At 44.7% G+C, this 22,620-nt stretch overlaps 1 protein-coding gene across 1 annotated transcript in view; it reads left to right on the top strand.

Annotated features, from left to right (window-relative positions):
* The window catches only part of DHRSX (dehydrogenase/reductase X-linked), a 393,706-nt gene that overhangs the window by 134,598 nt on the left and 236,488 nt on the right, over nt 1-22,620 (top strand). The window lies entirely within an intron of this gene.

The following is a 22,620-nucleotide window of genomic DNA, read 5'->3' as shown; positions in this document are numbered from 1 at the left end:
CTGATGATTTAATAAACCAGCCTTCTGCTTTATTAACCAGCTACAAATGTCCTTGCAGTAATGGTTAGGCCAGTGCTTGATGACCAGACACCTGGGCACCATCACCTGGCCAAGTTGACACATGAACCTAATGGTTCCGCCTTGAGGCAGAATTTCTTCTTGTCTCTGGAACTCTCAGTTCTTTGCATGTAATGCCTTCAACCGATCGGATGAAGCCCACGTACCTTGTCAAGGGCCATCTCCTTCACTTGAAGGCAACTGATCGTAGATGCTAATCCCACCTACAGAATCCCCCATTGCAACCTGCAGGCCAGTATGTGACCAAATAACTGGACACCAGAAACCAGCCAGGTTGACACATACACTTAACTGACTTAGTGAGCATGTTTAAAAGTAGAGCCAGCAGAAACTGGCAATTTTGAGAAAGTGAAGGTTTTCCTGTGCCCAGTGTACAGTACAACTCAAGTTGTTGAGTTAACCAAACGTTTTTAGAGGAAGGCAGACTCAGGCCACAGGCTGTCCAATAGCATTTTGTAGGCGACTGCTCCAATATATGTGTGACACATTATTCTCCAACCACCCATACAGAGAGGCAAACAGAAAAATGCATAACATTTTTCAAATAACTGTATTCCCTTTACCATTGCAAATTTTAACAGGAAAGCTGCAAGGAAGCTTAAATATTATTATTTTTATTTCGTAGGCCAATAACAATAAAAGAAGAAATTAGCAGAGGTCTCTCTGTTACCTCATTCTTTGTGCTAATCATTGCTTAACTATTTTCCTGGAAAATCAAATGAGACAAAGCTCTCTGTTATTTGTTCCCTTGTGTAAATTTTTGTTACTGAATGAGATGTTTTTCATGGCAGGTGTAAAATGGCGGCTATCTCAGCGTACACTCAGAATGAATGTTAGACAATGATAATAAGAATATAGTTGTACAAAAATGCTTTCCTGTATTTGTGATTGCCTTCCTGGCCAAGTCAGATGGAAAATCTAAGTGCTCCATGGGCCACTTCTAACCAAGAAACAACTATTTAGGTTATCTGGTGGAAAGCCCAGTAGTAAATGTTCTTGCCAGAATTCAAAGGATTTCCAGAGTAATTTTTGCTCAATATCTTTGATTTCTCACGAGCTACTCACTCTCTTGGACCTTGCCACATCTTTTCAACCCATCCATCATTGTTCTTTTCTCCTCTGCCTCTTGGCCATATAATCTCTTCCTTCAAAAGAATGTTCTTCCTTGGCTTCCCCAACAAGGCATCCTCCTTCTAAGTGATAAAAACAGTAATTGCAAAATGAATAAAGTAATTATTGAGCACTTAACTTATGCCAAGCATCAAGCTAAGAACATTCCATGGCTTGTCCACTCAACAACCAACAGAAGGTACAATTCTTAGCACCATTTCACAGATGAGAAAATTGAGACATTTCCAGGTGAAGGGACACAAGCACCAACTGTGGGATCTTGCACCTTATCCCACTGGTGTCCGTCTTCCGAGCCTCTCATCCCATCTTCGGAGTTCCTCTGCCTTCTCAACAACCTCGCCTTGTGCTGTTTCTGCAGCAGCCCATCCTCCTCCTCCATAATTACCAACATCCCATAGATGTATAGAATGGGTGAACTCTGCTCGTTCCTCACCCATTTTTTCTTGCCCCTGGGTCACTGTTCCCACTCCCAGCGTTTCCCATATCCCCTCTTTCCTGTTGAACTGCAAATCTCCATTTCTGGAATTAGGAGGATTGCCTTCTCCCTCACTCCTTTTGCTCTTTGCACACAACCTGCCTCTTGCTCTTGATTTGTTCCTCTTTTATAGCCTTTCCAGTTTGACAAGAGTGTTTGCTCTGGGAGGCAGGCACTATGGGTTTCTGTGCAGTCCATAGAGCATTGAGCCTGGCTGTTTATGTAAGCTGCATGTGTGATGTGTGCATGTGGAATATTAGAAAGATAACCCAGGGTGGGGTACTAGATGGAGCTTCCTTGGGGTGTAGAACCAGAAGATATATTGTTCTTCTACATCCTTTTAGTGTCCTTAAACAAGTGAAATGTCAGGAACTGACAACAGTATGCTACAAATGATACCGTATGATTTTTTTAATCACTTTATACTTTTATAATCACTTTTTGCATGATTAGATATTTGGTCCAAACCAAAGCAAGGTGAGACCTTCATGTCCGGCAGGACTGAATCTACTCTTCAGTGGAACGTCCATCCCTAAGTTGTTTTCAGAATGTGGGGAGTGCAAACCCATGTCCATTTATCCTTCCTGGTCATTGTTGGTGACCACAACGAGCTAAGCAAGGCATCAATTTCTGCTCCAAACTGGGCTTCTGCTTCATTGCTGTCACCACCACCATCGGTTGACAATGGTCTGGGATGTGGGAAACTCTGCTCCACCTCAGTCCTGCTGGAGCTGGGGAGCTGGAGGGAGACCAATATGGCGCTTGGGTTGCGAGAACCAAAGACATCCTGGGGCCTCCACTTCAAAGGCTCCTCCTGGTGAAACCTCTGCATTCCCCAAACAAAGCCTTCTCTGCGAGCCCATGGCCCTTTTTGCAGACTGTTGTCATGGACTATTAGAGGATGCCGTAGGTAGTTCAGGTATCCATGGACAAACTCCAGGTCTTATGTAAATATCAGACCTTGCACATGCACCTGAAGTGGAGGCGGGCCTGTGGAAATGCCGGGCAGTGGAAATGCAGAACCATTATTGCAAGAATGCAATGCGTTCCTTCTTTTATTTCCTCTTTATAGGATGAGAGGAGGGGAGAATGTGTGTAACTTGGTACTTCATGTCCCTGAGCAGAACTCATTTGCCATGACTCAGATAAAAGATTTCCATCACTCTGATGACTGTAACACTTTGCAGTAAATCACACCAAGGTAAAAAAGAAAAAAAGGATAGCATTCTTCTGGGGACGTGGCAGACAAATAATAACAGATGTGACACCAACCTGAATTTGTTGAGTTGAGAATTCATTTTGATAGGATCCGTTCAGACCTAAACCCGTCCAAACGTGTCACACTGGGAGATGTGACGTGATGTTTGTTCTGACTTTTAATTTTTCAAGTGCACACCTGAAAGTCAAGAGCATGCATGGATGTGGCAGGCCTATTTACACCATCAGAATCAGTCAGCACGAGGATCCTTAGTGGATCGTCATTAGCTTTGAATTAGAAACAGGTGTGTAGCAGGTTCTAAAGATTAGGTGAATCCAATGGGCATGCTGCACAGCCTTCCTGTTTGCAAGGGCCATGATCCAAAAACCCCAGAAGCTGATGGTCAGTTCTTTGTAGTGTTTGGCATGCATGAGGTTGCTTGATTCCTAAGCTTGACTGGTGACAGAAATTGAAAAACAATGACAGCTTCTGTGCCGTGTTAGCTGAACACTAGCTCTGCAACAGTTTTAAGACCTGACTTGCTTACAGTCCTATGTTTGTGTTATGACCATCATTAAGGGAAGCCAAAGTATATTTTTGTTCCAAGGTGGTAGATGCATTTATAAAAAATAAATGTTTGAAGTGCTTACAACACTTCTTGGATGGCCTAATTGCTTTTTGGGCGACGACAATTAAATTTAGCCTCTTGGCTAGCATTATTGGACCTCTTGCTTAAACTCCAGGCACTGTACTGAGAACGTGATACATGCTGTGTCATTTAGAGATCACACCAGCCCTGAGGGATAGAGAATATTATCATCCCACCCTGCAGACGCAGACCCTGAAGCATTTAGAGGTAGAGTGACCCACAAAGTTGCCCAGTCATTGATGCATCTGAAGTTGGGTTGAGACTCAGGCAGCTTCACTCCACTGAGTGATGGAGCTATTCTATTCCTTGGAGATGAACCAACTTCTTCCTGGGAAAAGTACCTGAACATACTTAAGAACCACCGAGTGATGCTGTTGAATCAATGAGGGGAGGGTGCTTGTGAATGGCCATCCATTATAAGGCTTGTAATTCTCCATCTGTAGAGACAAAGAACCTCACCCAAGCCCAGGGTCTAAGCATTACTATATAGCAAAGAAAAGAGCATTTTCCTTTGCATGGTGGTCCTTTATATGATGTTCAAAAAGTGGCAGCAGACGTCCAACATGGTGCTAGCAAAGCCCCTTTGATGCCCCCCAAGGGCCGGCGAGTGTCACCCTGTTCCAAAACTAAGGCTGTCTTCATCACCTGGTCCAGCTATCCTCACTGCCTGTCCTTGGTGTCAATGTAGACCAAACTGGACTACCTGGTTGGAGCAGCACAGCCCAGCTAACCTGGATCTCACCTTCCATAGGAGGTCCACAACGGTGTGCTCCTCTATCCGAGAAGCTTTGTTGCCGTGATGGCTATTATTTCAATTTGAGTACCTCAAAGATGGGAAGAATAAAGCAATTCATAGGGGCTGGACGCAGGAATGGAAGACACACGGAAGGCTCAGTGGATTGAATCCAATATTACAACAAATGAGAATTTAAGGTGTGTGCCTTTAGAAACATTGGCAGACCTTCGTTAAATAAGGACTCCTAAAATTGTATGTCTAAAAAAAAAATAAACATTGATTTTTTTTTCCTTGAATGTGGGAATACTTTCGTAAGGATAGTGCATGGCTGTTGGCTGTTTAGATCTGACACCAAGGAAGGAACAACCAACCACAATTTCATTTCTGTTTATTTCTAAATAATAAGCAGAGAGGACCAGCCAGCAGGATACAAACCTGTATTAGCAGGGAAGGGGTAACCAGGCTTCACCTTTTCTGTGCGTTTCTTTTTTTCCTACAGTTCCCTGAAAGTTAGTCTAGACTATACACTCAGCTTGGATGAAAGCATGTGTAGAAATCATTCTCCTTAACCCATGTGGCATGTGGGAGGCTCACATTAGGGTTACTACAGAGCTCTACAGTCTCTAGTGCTGGGAAGAAATCTGAGTCTTGTTTAGACATACCTCCAAAAGTGTTAGCCCTTTAGTTGATTCTGTTGTTTCAGAGTCACAGGGAAGCACCACAAAGACTAGTGTCAGCATTTAGTTCTCTCTTTCTTCTTTTTTTTTTTTTTTTTTGGATGGGGGAGGGGGCGTTTGTCAAGATGATGGGACTATGGCTAAATGGCTGGTAGTTGTATTATTTTTTGACAATGCCAGGTAATGGTAGCAAAGACATGCTTCAAAGCTGAGATGCTAGCAGTGTGTCCATGTGTGTAGGGCTGTGTGTTCATTCATAAATCAATCAGTCTATCTATCTGTCTGTCTATCCATCTGATTATCCACCCATCCATCTATCCGTCCATCTATCTATCTGTCTGTCCATCTATGCAGCCACCTATCTATCCATCCATCCATTCATCCATCCTTCCATCCACCTATCTATCTATCCATCTATGCAGCCACCTATCTATCTATCCATCCATCCATCTATCCATCTATGCAGCCACCTATCTATCCATCCATCCATCCTTCCATCCACCTATCTGTCCATCTATCTATGCAGCCACCTATCTATCCATCCATCCATCTATCTCTATCTATCCATCTATCTATGCAGCCACCTGTCTATCTATCCATCCATCTATCTATCCATCTCTATCTATGCAGCCATCCATCCATCCACCCACCCATTTACCCATCCATCCATCTACTCATCTACCCATCCATCCATCCATCTGTCCTTCCAAATGTCCATCAGTCCATCCATCCATCCTTTCATCTGTCCATCAGTCCATCCCATCCATCCTTCCATTCGTCCATCGGTCCAGCTATCTACCCATTCTTCCTTCCAACCAACCATTCATCCATCTATCTGTCTATCATCTATCTATCCCTCTATACATCATCCACTCATCTATTGATGTATATAACCACACATATATACACATATTTATGTGCAAAAGTGTATACACATATGTGTGCATATATATAATGTACATACACATATATAAAGCTACAAATAACTAGGCCTTGTAAATATTTATCCAATGGAAAAAAATATTAATTTATCCCCAGTTTGTGTTGCATTGCTTCTCTTGATTTACTGCCCCCTTTCATGCCCTTGATTGAAATGGTCATTTCATTGCATTTCTTTCATTCGTTTCTCTTAGTTTATGAAGTTTTGTGAAGTTGGTCCCATTGCCTTGGTTTTGAGAAGTTCCAGGAAAGGGCAAGGGAGGATTCAGTGTGTCTTCTTAATTTATGGTGTGGTGTCTTTTTTAATCTCCTTACACAAGACAGAACACATATCAGAAAGTCCATGTTTTAAAGCCTATGCTGGCAAATTCTAAGTTTGTAGGGATACATATGTATGTGTTAATTAATATGTAATGCCTTTCTAAGGGTATATAGCATATATATACACACACACTTAACTATAAGCATGCATATATGTATGTATATATATATACACACACATATGGTTCAACCTAATGTATATATAAGTCTGTACATCCACAGTTCCTCTACTTGCAAGTCCTTTCCAACTAGTTTTTCACTACACTGAATTCTTGATTATCCTAGAGGGTCGGGGCAGGCACTATCCTACCCTCTTAATCTCCCTGACCTCTCCTCTTTCAACCCCTTTGAAGGGTTCCTGTAGACCACAAGCGCATACTCTTTCCCTCTTTAAGAGTTTGCTTCTTTATATGTTTCCTTCTCTACTCTGAATTTCTTGAGAGTGGGGACTTCATCTTGTTTGTCCCTTTACCCTGACACCTGGCAGGTGCTTGCAACACAATGGACACTCCATAACCATGACTTGCATGAGAGATTGAATGAACAAATGGAAGATCAAATTGGACTTTAAAGGATGCACCAAGAGCTGTGAGAGATGGGAGATTTTACCCTCATTGTATACTAACAACTTAGCTTGTCCCGGTTTCCTGGATGCTGGAAGAAGACATGAGACCCCTGCGTCAGAAACAAAGGAGAGTTTATTGCTCACAGCAAGTGATATCTACAGGATCAACATTTTTGTGCCTCAGTTTCCATGGGGTGATGTGAAGAGGTCCAGACGACCCAGGCTTATGCAGTGGGTTGCATTATAGAAAAGGAACCATGGCTGAGGGACCCCAAATCTTGCATAATGAGCTGCCAACATGCTTGCCCTTTTCTCTGAGTGGAGGCACTCTGTCTTCCAAGGCTTTGTGCTAGACTGAAATCCTTGAAAAGGTAGTCCAGAACAAAGGGCAGGCAGTGCACACTCGAAAGAGATACAGATAACTGAGAGACCCAGGGGAAATTTTCTCTTAACATGATTTAGTATACACTGCATCGAGTTTCTGCTGATTAGTTCAGCCAGCTTCTTAAGGAGGGAGAACTTGACTTGGTTGTGCTCCTGTCTCAAGCTTTTATGTATACCATTTATTTACTTTCACAAGTGAAAATGCTGATTTACCTCCTCTATACCCCATCCCCTGTCCCCAAAGGGAATATCTCTTGATTTGATGATCTTCATGAGAACATCATTTCATGCCTAGTGGGTAGATGTAAGAAGATGTATTAGTTAGGGTTCTCTGGGGAAACAGAACCATCAGGAGATATCCTGTAAATATAAGATTTTGTAAAAGTGTCTCACGCAACTGTGGGGATGCACGAGTCCAAATTCCATGGGGCAGGCCATGAGCTGGCAACTCCAATGAAGGTCTTCGATGAACTTTCCAGGAAAGGCTGGCTGGCTGAAGGAAAGAATGAAAGTACTCTCTTCTCCCTTAAAAGTCTTCAACTAATTGGATTAAATCCAGCTGATTGAAATCTCTCATTGAGGCAGACATGCCCTTTGTTGATGTAATCAGCCACAGATGCAATCAATTGATGATTTAATAAACCAGCCTTCTGTTTATTAACCAGCCACAAATGTCCTTGCAGTAACGGTTAGGACAGTGCTTGCTTGACCAGACACCTGGGCACCATCACCTGGCCAAATTGGTACATGAACCTAACCATCACAGAATATCATTGTGCTGAAGTTAAAAGACTTGCTCAATGAGAAGACACAGCCCTATCTTGGAGGTCTGCTTTGGGGGTCATTCATTGCTTCAGCAAGGACTACTGTTGATTAGCTGGGAGTAGACACCCTCATTCATTGCACAGATAGAAGATTGAATCACCCCCAAATCATACCTGACCCCACCAGACAAAGGTCTTCTTACACAGTGTGGGAAATTACCCATGTCCCCAGCTGTTAAGGCAACAATGTATCACAACCAGCTCTCAGATTCTCCAATGACCCTCACATCTAAGTTCATCAGATAAGGACTTCTCCTGGAGCTTCTAAGAAGAAAACATGTTATGTCCCCCACCACCCCCAGTGGTGACATCTAGTACCATTTAGGGCTTCATATTTTATTCCAACTCAGGTGTTTCCAACCTAGTTTGGCAGCTGTAATTTTGCAAAATGTTTTAGTTGCTCAAGGAAGGAAAATCATTGTGAACAAATACTGCATTACTATTTAACTTTAGATATGAATACGTTAGATGTAATATGTTATATAGCTACATAATCACATAAATATTTTTTAACCGATTTGTATTGGAGTGTGTGTGATAGGTCTCACATGTTAAGTACATGTTTTGTGCCAGGCACTGTTTAAATGTTTTCCGGTATTATCTCATATAATCTTCACAGTAATCCCAGAAGGGAGGTACACAATTGTGTCCACTTTATAGATGAGAACCTGAGCCATAGAAAGGCTAAGTAACTTACTTGTCTTGTGTCAGACAGGCTGTAAGTAGCTGACCTGGGGTATAGACACACATTCTCTGACCCTAGTATCTGAGTTTTTACAGCTTCTTCCTGAACATAAAACATCATACATCAAAGCTAAAATGAATCGTAGCTAAAACACTTCTCAGCTATAAAAAGAGCAAAAAGACATCCTAGCTGAAGTCTCAAAGCTTGAGCTGCTATCCCCAGAATTTTTAAAAACTAACTTTAGTATCTCCTAAGTATACTTTAATAATAAGTAGAACCCAAGGTAACCAATAAAGCCCTCTAATCTCACAATGCTTTTTAAAATGTTCCCGTGTTTTTCTTGTCTCCCTGCTTTTGCCTGTGGTAATCAATTGTAATATAAACTCGCATAATACATGCACACACTTGTGCACACATACACAGGATGAAAAGCATGTCTTTATGCAGTTTTTAAGAGTGTAGTTGTGGCAGATTGAGTTATGTATATCAGGGGAGGAAAAACTATTCTTTACGCTTAATCTGCTTTTCTGTGGGTGTGAACCCATTGCAAGTAGGACCTCTTGAAGAGGTTATTTTTAGTTAGGGTGACTTTTAATCCATGTTACTAAGGTCCTTTATAAGCAGAAGAAATTCAGACAAGGAGAAAAGCCATGGGGAGGAGCTGGAAGCCAGAGGTCAATGGAACTGAGAAGATAAAGGAGAGGACATCGACATGTGGCGGGAAAGCCAAGAATTTCCAGATCGTATAGAACACTGCAACCCTGGGGGAAGCCAGCCTTCCAGCCTCCAAACTGAGACAATAAATTCAGGTAGTATTTGTCATAGCAGCCTGGAAACTGAATCGGTGCTAACGTCCTCGGCCTTCTGAATAATATATTATAGGTATTATTTTATATTTTCTTCCTTGATGAGTGCAGGGATAATACAAAATATCAATAAGAAAATTATCTAATCTTGACTGTTTTTTGGTGACACATCTGCAGACATTTTTAAAAACAAAAGGCTATGTATTATTTCTATAGTGTAAAGAATATTTGAAATATATTAAAAAAATGATCAGGAAATTAAAGTAACTCCATGATCTGCACTGAATAAAGCTTGGGACTCCAGAAATGTGATTATTAATGTTTTCAAATGAGCCTGATGAAATTAAACCAGCACTTCAGGTTTGCATTTGCATTTCTCCTTTGATTACTAATCTGCTTCTCAGATTGAGGCAATGCAGCACCCAGATTTGTGTCTTTTTTGGAGGGTCCATTTCTTCATGTCGTCGATGGATGTCTGCTTTATGTAGCACAGTCTGGGAGCTACCAGATGATGTTTAACATCTTCAGCCCTATTGCTCTGAACTGGCTTTGGCATCTGTGGGGTTATATTTCAGTTGTATCATGCAGAAGGAAGCTGTTTCTTCAAAAAAAGATTTAAAAAAAAGATGCAAAAAAAACAATTTGTCTGCTTAAAAGAAACCCCACTGGCGAGCATAACGGCAGTCATTTGGGGAAAACCAAAACACATTTTGTGTCTTAATGTTGTGTGTTCTTTGCAAAGGCTTAACAGTCTTGATTTACAGGTTCTGCCGAACGTTAATGTGTTCTTTACGACCGCTGAAGGGAAATGATGCAGAAAATCGAGGTGGCACCCCGAGAAAATTATAGTCATTAGCCTGGAGATGCTACAACCGTAATTCCAGGCGTGAACATCAGCTTCCCTGTGTGCACTACCCATAAGGCAAGGCATAGAGTTTCTCGGGACAAGGACTGCAGTGATTTCAGAGACGGAAAAATAAAATTGGGACCTCTCATCTTTTCCTTTATGACATACTTAACAAATGAAAGAGACAGTAACTCTTGTGAGTCAGGACTCATTCCAATTCACCTCCTTCAAGATGTGTTTTTAAAATAAAATTGAGGACTGGGTACCACTCAACTTGCGTGCTGGTGGAGAGGGGGTACAGCCACAAACAGGATCATTTCCCTGGGAATGTAATAATCCCTGTTACTGAAACCATTCCATAAACTCTTGTTTTTAATGAGATAAGCCGGGAAGCTTTCGAAGTATGCAATCATGGTAACCAGAATCGTCACAAAGACGATGGCTTCTCTAGTTTCCCATGTGCCCAAAGAATTTTTAAAATACTGAGATACTTAGGATTTTTCATCATCTTCCTTGTCTCTGAAAACTTGAGAATAATTAATAGGGCAAATGGATGAAGTTAGTGTTTCCCATAGTCTGGATTTACTCTGGGCAGCTAATGTAAGGAAAGGAGAGAGGCAGAATTATAAGAGGAAATATGAGTTTGTATTAATGAGGAGCTAGGAACAAGGTTCTAGACAATTTTTTTGGTAGAATCTGAGGATATTACTTGACTGAGATTGGGATATTGTATGAGACTGGGGCAGATCCACCATATGCATTGTGCAGTACCGAGTCCTTGTGTGGGACTGGGGAAGAAAAGCTGCTGTTTGCATCGGGCAGTACTGAGTCATTGAATGGGACTGGGGACAGAGCTGCCATATGCATTGGGCAGTACTGAGTCATTGAGTGGGACTGGGGGCATAGCCGCCATATGCATTGGGCAGTACCAAGTCAATGAATGGGACTGGGGACGTAGCCGCCATATGCATTGGGCAGTGTTGAGTCCTTGAATGGGACTTGGGCATAGCCGCCATATGCATTGGGCAGTACCAAGTCATTGACTATAACTTGGGCAGAGCCACCATATGCATTGGGCAGTAATGAGTCGTTGAATGGGACTGGGGGCATAGCCGCCGTATGCATTGGGCAGTACCAAGTCATTGAATGGGACTTGGGCATAGCCGCCATATCCATTGGGCAGTACCAAGTCATTGACTGTAACTTGGGCAGAGCCACCATATGCATTGGGCAGTACTCAGTCATTGAATGGGACAGGGGCAGAGCCACCATCTGCATTGGTCCATAATGAGTCATTGAATGGGACTTGGGCAGAGCCACCATATGCATTGGACAGTACTGAGTCACTGAATGGGACTGGGGTAGAAGAGCTTCTGTATGCATTGGGCAGTACCGAGTCATTGAATGGGACTGGGGACAGAGCCGCCATATGCATTGGGCAGTACTGAGTCATTGAATGGGACTGGGGGCATAGCTGCCATACACATTGGGCAGTACCAAGTCATTGAATGGGACTGGGGCAGAGTTGCTGTGTGCATTGGGCAGTACTGAGTCATTGAATGGGACTGGGGCAGAGCTGCTGTGTGCATTGGGCAGTACTGAGTCATTGAGTGGGACTGGGGGCATAGCCACCATATGCATTGGGCAGTACCAAGTCATTGAATGGGACTGGGGCAGAGCCACCATTTGCATTGGGCAGAACCGAGTCCTTGAATGGGACTTGGGCATAGCTGCCATATGCATTGGGCAGTACCAAGTCATTGAATGGAACTTGGGCAGAGCCGCCATATGCATTGGGCAGTACCAAGTCATTGAATGGGACTGGGGGCATAGCCGCCATATGCATTGGGCAGTACCAAGTCATTGAATGGGACTTGGGCATAGCCGCCGTATCCATTGGGCAGAACCAAGTCATTGAATGGGACTGTGGGCATAGCCGCCATATGCATTGGGCAGTGTTGAGTCCTTGAATCGGACTTGGGCATAGCCGCCATATGCATTGGGCAGTACCAAGTCATTGACTGTAACTTGGGCAGAGCCACCATATGCATCGGGCAGTAATGAGTCAATGAATGGGACAGGGGCAGAGCTGCATATGCATAGGGCAGTACTGAGTCATTGAATGGGACAGGGGCAGAGCCGCCATCTGCATTGGTCCATAATGAGTCATTGACTGGGACTTGGGCAGAGCCACCATATGCATTGGACAGTACTGAGTCACTGAATGGGACTGGGGTAGAAGAGCTTCTGTATGCATTGGGCAGTATCGAGTCATTGAATGGGACTGGGGCAAAACCAACAGATGCATTGAGCAGCCCCAGATAGAATAAATCCTGGCATAGATTTATAGGCAGGGCAAATGAGGGTGGAACTATTAGGAGTTTCTCATCCTGTTTATAACAGAACAGACTTAGCAGGAGGGTTAAGAAACAGCTGGTCAACCCACAGGGCACCTTCACTGAAATCTTTCCAGAGGCATAATCAGTACAATATAGAACATTTTGGGTATTTTCAGTCATACCTCCCAGGGGCATATGGATATGGAAACTCTCTAACCTCCTGAAGGCTCATCATATTGCTGAGAATTTGAGTCTTAGTGTACCTGTCCCTGAACCCTGAGCCTCCCCCACATCCATCCAGAGCAAAGAACAAACCCCAAAGGTAGGTGCTCCCAACCTTTGAGAGCTGTGCAGAGGGAACTCCAAATAAAGGAGCCGTTGGGCCATGTCTCTCTGTGGCAGCAGAATTCTAAGTGGGCTTCTAGTTTCATGCCCCCAGTTTTACATGCCCATTTTTGATCCCTCCCCTTGAGCATGAGCAAGACCTGTATAATGAAAAACATTATACAGCAGAGATGAAGGACTTTGCAGATGTAATTAAGGCTCAATGTCACTTGACCCTGTGTTAATCCAAAGGCAGGTTACCCTGGGTGGGCCTGACCTAATCAGGCAAACCCACCAACGATTCTGGAAGCAGTGGCAAGATTCTCCTGGAGGCTCTGAAGAAGCAAACCACCCTGTTGCAAGAGGGCCATGTGGCAAGGAGCTGAGGGTACCTCCAAGAGCTGAGAGTGACCCCCAGCTGACAGCCACAAAGAATTCCACAAAGAGACAGCAATCCAGCACCTGCAAGGAACTGAAGTCTGCCAATAGCCTGAATGAGCTCGGAAGACAACCCAGAGCCTCAGAAAGAAACACAGCCTGCCTGGAACCTCGACTGCAGCTTTGTGAGACCCTGAGTGTACATGTCAGCTCACCCACGCCTGGACTTCACCTACTGAAGTGTAAGATGCTAAACAAGTGTTGTTTTAAGCCAGTAAATCAGTGATGATTTGTTACACGGCATAGCTAGCTGATACATGTGGCTCCTCAAGAAGCAGATGCAGGCTCAGCGTGTGGAGGGCCCTGTAGGCAGATGGAGCTCTACATCTCTGGGTCCCAGTTCTTCATGCCATCACCAGAGACTAAGAGAGGAGAGACCGAGAGGTACCAAGAAAGCCAGCGTCTTTGTTTGAGTTCTCTTGATAGGAAGTCTTTTCATCTGATAAAAACCTGCTTACATGGTATTTTTCCACTCTGCATTCCAAGTCACTGATTTTTATCCTTCCTTGAGCCTCTTCTCTTAAAATCTCAGGGAACAGATAACATCACAAGCTAGAAGACTTGTAATATGGGGTTGGGACAGGTTTATTGCTTTTTTTTTCCCCTTTGTCCAAATCTGGCCTCTAAGCATTTTCTTCAAGCATTTGAATTTGTACAGAGCAGGGAACAGCTTCTTAGGAATTAGGTGTGAAAGATTTCCAGGGTAGACTACCAGCTATAGCGGGCCCTCTCTAACTTCCTTTTGATGTTCTTATAACATCAAATAAATGGCATAGAAAATCCCCACCAAACCTACACTAATTAGGAAAGTGGTGATTCCTTGGGGCTGGGCTGATGTTTGCTTTTAACCCAGTTGTGCAGGTGGATAAATATAAATAATAAATATAAATAAGTTCCCCAGCCAGGAGCACCATTTACCTGCAAAGATAAGGGATTTTGTTTTAAAGCCTGTTTCCCTAGCTGCAGAGTGAGTGATTTCTAAGTGGCTGGTAAGGACTCTAAAGTCATTCTTTCCTCTATAATTTTAAAGTGCTTTGGAACATCAGCTCTTTGTTTTGTGCTAGCTCAAGTGCATTCTCATTTTTATTTCATTTTGTAAATATACTTGGGAGTTATAAAAATGTTAATAATTTGTAATCTGAAAACTTTACAATTTGTGCCTTTTTTTTTTTTAACCAAAGCCTATTAGTTATATATCTATTTTGGAATGTGTGTGATTGTTGTCATATTTGAGCAGTTGGGATTTTCACTGACAGGGCCTTACAGTGCTGGCTCTGCGGCTGGGCACTCTCCAAAGCGAAATGGGGAAAGACACAAGAAAGAAGAGCACAGAAAAAGCCCAGCGAAAGGACACTCGCTTGGTGCTGCACAAACAGGTGTTACGAAGACTTGCTAAGGGCGAGCGTGAGCCCGAGTGAGCACAGGGACAACGGCTTGTGCTTCCAGGCTGGTTTTGCACAGAAAAAAATCTGGAGCTCCTGGAGCAAGACACCTTGCATTAAGAAAAAGGAACATGGCAATACAAACCCTGAGAAAAACACGTTGAAGGCGTGAAGCACGTGGCGATCATCTCAAAAGAGGGCAGTGCTCGTGGATGCTTGAGACTGAATCAGCTGGACGCGAGGAGCAGCTGGTCACCTCCCCAGCCTTTCTCACTGAGGCCACCCCGGAGGACAGACGGGGCAGGGCTGGAGGGGCCCCCCAGACCCACCGCTCAGCTGAGCTGTGAGGGTCTGCTCCAGATCACAGGAAGAAGCAAAGGCATGCCTTGAAAAATGAAATCACTCTCCGGTTTGGGGTGACAGCCATCAGGATGAAATAGCCTCGCACGGCGTCTTCTGTTACCACCCCCACGTTTATCCTTTTGTTTCCCGGCCCACCGGGGAGACGCAGCGTGGATGCGGGGTGTGGCTGTGTCTGCACTTGTGTCCCTGATGCTCTGGGGGACTTTCCCTGCATGGGGTTTCAGGCAGGCGGGAGCAACTTCCAGATGGGCCTGTGCCCTGATGGGGAGTATCCTAAAGACGGATTCCAGGAAGAGACGCGCCTGACTTGAGATGTCACATAGGAATGTGGCCGCGTGTTTAGGAGGGACAGAAGGGCGCGCGAAATATGCAGAAAAAAATTCACCCGTTATGCCATGTCTTCACTCCCATGCTAGGGAGACACCCCTCTCTCTCCTCTGTCTCTCTCTCTCCCTCTCCGTCTCTCCGTCTCCTCTCTCTCCTCTCTCCTCTCTATCTCTCTCTCTTCTCTCCTTCCTCCCTCTTTCTCTCCCTCCCTCCCTCTCTCTTCTCCTTCCTCTCTCTCTCTCTTTCTCTCTCTCTGTGTCTCTCCCTCCCTCCCTCCCTCTCCTCTTTCTCTCTTTCTCGTCTCTCTGTCTCTCTCCCTCCCTCCTTCCCTCCCTCTCTCTTTTCTCTCTCTCTGTCCCTCCTCCTCCCTCTCTCTTGCTCTCTACCTCCCTCTCTCTCCTCTCCCTCTCCCCTCCCTCTCTCTATCTCTCGTCTCTCACTCTCTCCCTCTCTCTCTCACCTCCCTCCCTCCCTCTCCCTCTCTGTCTCTCTCTCTCCATCTGTCTCTCCCTCTCTCTTGCTCTCTACCTCCCTCTCTCTCTCTCCCCCCCCTCTATCTCTCTCTCTCTTTCTCTCTCTCTGTCTCTCTCTCTGTCTCTCTTTGTCTCTCTCTCTCTCTCTCTCTCTCTCTCTCACACACACACACACACACACACACACACACACACACACACACACACACAGGATATTCTCCCTCCATCCCCTTTCATAGCTGGTTTTGGAGACAGGCTCATATCTGCTTCAGACACAGAAAATAAGATTTCCAGTCTCCCCAGGCTTGCTCAGGAAGTGCCGTGGCAATCTAGCTGCAAAACTTTTTTCATCCCAAAGGGGCACCCTCCCCATCAGCGTCACTCCCACCCCCCTCCCCAGCCCCTGTCCACCACTAAGCTGTCCGTCCCTGTGGATTTACGTTTTCTGCACATTTCGATAAGTGAAATTGTACAATACATGGCTTTTGTGCCTGGCTTCCCTCCCTCGGCAGTGTGTCCTCAGGGTTCCTCCACTTGTAGTTTGCACCATGCTCATTCCTTTTCATGGCTGAGTGGTGTTCCCTGGTGGAGGCTGAGAGGACCTTGGAGACCCCGTGCTTGGCTCACAGGAAGGTAAAATAGTGCAGCCGCCACGGGAAGCAGATCGGCGGTTCCTGAGAAAGCTAAACGCAGAATTACCTTATGGCCCAACAGTTCCACCCCTAGGTATATGCCCGAAGACTTGCCTTTATTTCTTAATAAAGAACTACACAAAAATTGGGGAGACAGGCTTTCCACCTTCTGCAGGTCGTGATGGTCCTAAAATTAGCCCGGTGATGATGAGACAAGAACTCATTTGCAGGACCCCTTTGATGACGGAGAACTTGTCTGTGAAGGGACGTTGTCTCCTGAAATTATGTCTTCTCCTTGTGTGGCACACACTTGCATTCGTTTGTCCCAGTGGGAGGCTTTTGCACTTACATTTTTGTTTATGAATTTTTCATTTGTATTTATAAATGACACTGCTGAAAGTGTCCCCCCTTTCAGAATTTTGTATCAGAATAAGGGAAAAGATAAAATGAGTCAACGTCTTTTTGCCTGTGTTCTGTATTGTTAATATGGGTTCGAGCATCTATTCTAATTTGAAAAAAATTGCTAAAACGCCCTCTGCACCCCTTTCCCCTTTCTGCATGCTGTCTTTCATCCCTTTTTCTATTTCTTCTATGTCCATTAATCAGATGAGACCTAATTTCCTTGGATAGATTTTAATAACAGTCATCTCTCAGAAAAGTATTTATTTCTTTGAGATTTTCATATTTTATTTATAAATTTAATATATTATTAGTGAAGTTATAAACAGGAACCTACAATTTTAAAATCTCCTTCATACAGTAGACTCTTTCCTATTTGTAATTTTTTATTTTTGACCTTTTCAAATTTATTATTCAAAGAGTCCGGGTCCTTGTTTATTTTTTTTGTTTCTTGATCTGCCAGAGAGGGAAAGATAGACCTGAAATTCTCCCAGTGCTGTTTCAGCCCATTTCTCATTGCCTTTCAAAGAGTTGTTGAAAAACATAGTTTGAATCTTGGGTCGGTCTGAAAAAAAATTCTGCAGGAAATTGCCTGTGACTCTCCCAGCTTTATGCCGATCACACATTTGGATGGTAAATAATGACCCTGCTGTCCCTTAATGTTAGCGCTATCTATCTTGCATGAACGGAGCCACCTTAATTGGTTTTACTTGTTTTTGCTTGTTTGCCTGATAAATTCTAGCCTTTTTATTTTTAACCCTCTCTTTTTAAAACTCTATCTTCACAGTCAACGTGCAGAATTCCCTTTTCTGCAGCCTCAATGCTTGATTTTACAGTAGGGGCCGCCATTTTGGTTTTGTGCCATGACCAGTGATTCTGGCTGTTCCCTGTTCGCTCGGGCTGCACCCTAGCCCTCTCCTGGCTCTTCTCTTACAGCAAAGGGTCCACAGTGATTCAGTCCATCTTTTCCAGCAATCTACGTGGCAGACATCTTATTTCATTTTCCTTGGGGTACATTGTATGCTGTCAGCACAGTGTACCTTCCAGTGTATCCTCCTTTACTCTAGTTATCCAAGTAGACTGAAGATGCAATTCAGGGAGCTCCAGGTGAGATAAAAGCATCACCTGCACCATCCTCTCCCGCCCCCGGGAGCCCTGGTGGGCCCGTTTCCCTCGGCCCCTCTCGCTGTGCCCCTGGGGAGGGAGGCAGCCCCTGCTTGGGTTTTTAGGTGGATGTGACAGCCACCCTTGGTGGCCCAAGATGAGCTTCAGCCTGCAGTGGACACACTGGATGCTCCGTCCTCTGCAGCTGCAGGGCTTGATTTATGGGCTCGTACCCCCATGCAATGCTACCACTCACCCCTGATGTCAGCCCTCCCTTCCCTTCCCAACACCCTGAACGGGTGTAGGAAGGACAGACTGATGGCAGAAAGGACAGACTGATGGCAGAAAGAGACAGAGGCGTGTGGCTGCCTCACCAAGCTGCCGTCTCCCGAGGGACACAATGGCACTCACGTTTCTGATTGGTTCTGAGACTTTTTTCCCAGTCAGGGAGCAGACAACAGGCAGGAAAGAAGCATCCCCCAACATCTGATTTTTAACGTTGCCCTGTTTTTGGAAGCTGATTGTGTGCCCTCCAATCCTCCACCCAGAGTCCTAGTTTTGGCAGTTGTCCGAGTTTTACACTTTTTCTACATCTTCATGGGTGTTTTGGGGGACAACAAGGCTCATGATCAGGAATTCCGACCCAACTTGTACCATGTTCTCAGCCTGTGTTTCCCAACTATCAGTGGGAAAACTGCATTTTCCCTGTTTTTCCTCATTTTGGTACTTTTGTAAATGCGATAGAAATGAATTACTAGAAAAATAAAATTAAAAGCATGTGTGTGGAAGCCCCCAATCTTTCATCATTGGATTCAACAGACATAACACTACCCTGTCAGTTTATCTTCTTTTTAAGTTTCTAAATGCTTACTCTCAATTTCTGGACATATCTCATCACAGTGTGGTAACAAACAATTCAAACAAAGGTGCCCACCTGTAGACCACAACTTGAGGGCCACTGATTCAAAAACCCCTTTGTATTTCTTCAAGACACATTGTGAAAACACACAGCTCCTTGTTCTCAAAGGTTGTATGACATAGCAGACATAAGTTCCGTGCTTACCCCTGCAGAAGCTGGGAAGGGTACAAGACTCTAAAACGAATCTTCCAAGTACTTGTTAAAAATGTTCCCCCACGTAGATCCCTCCCAAATGCCTGCTTTCGGGAGATTTAAATATACTCAGCAGCTGCAAGAGAACAAAGACTTTCCTACGTTGTCTCTTTCCGCGATATATGCTACTGGGGGGTGCTGGGGTCGTGCCCTCCTCTCTCCTGGGGGATCTGGGGCTACAGATGCAACGTGAGCTGGGACTGGGGCATCTGAAACAACCCTTCTGCAAAACCAGCTGGGACAGTACAACAGCCACATGCTGCAGATCGGCCAACAGCTCTTCCAACGGCCAGGAGCTAAGATGCATCTCTCACGGCCATGAGGTCCCACGGGCCTTGTTGGCAGAACATGTTTAATGACAACGCACAAATCCCCAACAAAGAAAGGCTAATATTTGACTTCCAGTGTATTCATTGGCACTTTCTGTGTGCCCGTGAATCATACACATTTTTATCTTTCAGCGAGCACACAAACCAACCGCCTAAGAGCCGCTATCTCCACTCTGCAGAAGATGCAGTGTAGGGTCAGAGAGGCAAATTCCCCTGCCCAAGGCCACGTGTCTTGGTGACAGGAGGCAGCTAACTCCTTGCACCGACTCCTGTAGAGCTGAAGCATCTGCACTACTGTGAGAACTCAGAGTTGGAGATTTTAGACAATAGCCCCAGTCCACAACAATCTTCTCTGCAGATTTCCAGCTTGTCATCTGATAAGATGCCGTGTGTCTTCTTGAAGGAGTAAATGGCCAATAATCCAATTCCTGCAAACCAGGAGATTGGCCAGAATAAATTCTGCTTTATGACTGCTTTGTCACCACAGGCTCACTTATCTCAGCCTCAAAATCAACTCCCTCTGTTAGGTGGCGTTTGTCCCAGAATTTGCATGTACTTCTGCCTAGTTCTTGGAGAACCGATGTAGAAGTTCTACTGTAGAATGGGTTATGTTCATGCACCCAAATGTTTATAGTCTACAATTTGTATGGAAATACAGGAAAATTGATTGATGTTGTCACGATCTCAGAAATGACATCTCTGGGTGAAGATTAATTTGCCTGGTGCACCAGTGTGTGTGAGCCACACATGACTCCGATGCATTCACCCCCCCATGGTGCCCCAAAGTTGGCATCACACATGGCAGGGCTGTGGGAAACTAACCACCTCCCCTCTGCAGATCGTGTGTTTCTCACTGTCAAAGTAGCATTGACCAAGGGCAGCTGGCTCCAAAGGCTGCTGGATTTTAAGTTTAATACTTTTTAGTCTGTATTAGCTTCCTGCAGCTGCTGTAACGAAGGAACCCACACTGGACAGTGAAATACAACAGGAATTTACACTCTCACAGTTCTGAGGCTAGAAATAAATCTAATTGCTAGTCCCCTTCTTAGAAGGGCACTAGTAATTAGATTTAGGGCCCCCAGATAATCCATAATGGTTGCATCTCATGATCTTTAACTTAATCACATCTGCGAAGACCCTTTTTCCTTATTAGGAAACATATGGGCAGTTTCCAGGTATTAGGATATATATATATATATATATATGTATGTATGTATATATATTTAGGGGGAGGGAATGTATTCTTTAGCCAACCATATCCTTACCTCAGAAAGGTATGTTCTCAAGATTATTCTTCACATCTTCCATTAGCTACCTGGGCCAGATTTGTATCTTGCTTCTGATCTACAAATCCCCTTTCCCTGAGAATGTGTTTTTGCTCCATATTGATATTTTCCCTCTACCTTTTCCCTTTCCTTTCCCTCTCTTTCCCTTTCCGACTTGCTTCTTCCTTCCCTTCGCTTCCCTGGGGCAGAAGCAACAGTACGGAGGTGTCCCCCTCTTACGGACCTCCCCTTCACTCCCTCAGCTGCTCGTTTGTGTGTGCGCACACAGACCCAAGCCCCAGCAGAGCAGATGTGCACGAGATGAGTCAGTGCTCCAAAGGTTCGCACGGGCTCACGTGTGCAAGACACGCATAAAAGCATGGCTACAGGACAACGCAGCAACTGCCGCATGGATGCACCCATGGGGGCTGTGGGAGACAAGTGCAGGCTGCCTCACGTGGCTAGGGTATCAGGGTGGCTTCCTGGAGGAGGTGGCATTTCACAAGGGAATGCTGCATCAAATTTATGGAGTGATGCCTTCCTCCCTGTCCCCTTTGCAATATGCCATATGTAAGATTCCACTCTCTACTGAGAGCGAAGAGTCATTTCCTCATGGGAATGGTGATCAGTACCTCAGGAATAATCCTGGCAAACTCAACACAGAGGGAAGTAAAGAGCTCGCATGTCATGAAATATGTCCTTGGCATGTTATACGTCAGCAAAAGAGTCAGGGGCTGAGGCACTATTGCATGCACTGGGCTTCTGTTTTGCAAGTTGTGTGAACTTTCCAAAACATGGCAGTTATTTTTAAATAATCCTTTTTCTCCTAAGAGGCCACCCAAGGAGGAGGCTATAAATGGATCTGGCCACTCAGCAGCCCTCAAGGTCCAAAGCTGTTGTCTCCTTGGCCACCCCGGAGCTGGCTCCCCCTCCCTCCTTGTATCCCCTGCACCTTGAGGTCCTCTCGGACATTGCCTTCCCTTGTCGTGCCCTGACGAATATGCCCGTCTGCAGAGAAGCCCACTGTCCACAAAGGCTTCCCAAGTAGAGGCTGGTTTCATTTTGCTTTGTTCTTTTCCATTTCGTGTTTCTGTTTCTTCCCCCCCATAAATAAAAATAAATGCATGTGTCCACTCGTTCTCTTTTCAGCTATGCCTCCCTCCAAAACCCCATGTCTTCTGACTCACCAGCTATGTCTCTCTCCCCCTGCCTTTGCAGAGTTATCCCTGACTCACTAACTCTAAAAGCGCCTGCCTTTCATTATTCCTCTATAAAAAGAAGGAAACCCTTGTGTCTAGGTGCAAGTGTGTGTTAACCACTTATTGTTGTATAACAAGTTGCCACAAATGTAGAAGCTTAGAAGGGCGCATGCTCATTTATCATCTCACACGTTCTCTAGGTCCCGAATTGGACACAGCATGACTGGGTCCTGTGCCCAGAATATCCCAAAGCTGCAGCCCTTACTAGAGCTCGGGGTTCTCTTCGAGCTCATGAGATTGTTGTGGTTTTAAGACTGAGTACCCCATTTTCTTGCTGGCTGTTGGCCTGGGGCTGCTTTCAGCTCCTACAGGATGTCCACGGATCCTTGACATAGGGCTCTCACGACACGTAAACTGACTGCTTCAAGGGTAGCAGCAGAAGCTGTCTAGTTGGCTAGCGAGGCAGAGTCTTCTATAACCTGACATAACCATGAGGTAACGACCATGAAGTGACATAACCATGGGGTGACTCTCATGGTTATGTTAGGTTATATGACATATTCTCTTGGTCAGGAGCCTGTCACGCGTTCCCCATGCACTCCAGAGGAGGTGATTATTTA

The sequence above is a fragment of the Choloepus didactylus genome, assembly GCF_015220235.1.
Source record: "Choloepus didactylus isolate mChoDid1 chromosome X unlocalized genomic scaffold, mChoDid1.pri SUPER_X_unloc1, whole genome shotgun sequence".
NCBI lineage: Eukaryota > Metazoa > Chordata > Mammalia > Pilosa > Megalonychidae > Choloepus > Choloepus didactylus.
The sequence above is the reverse complement of the archived record's forward strand: the minus strand, read 5'-3'. Positions and strand labels throughout refer to the sequence as shown.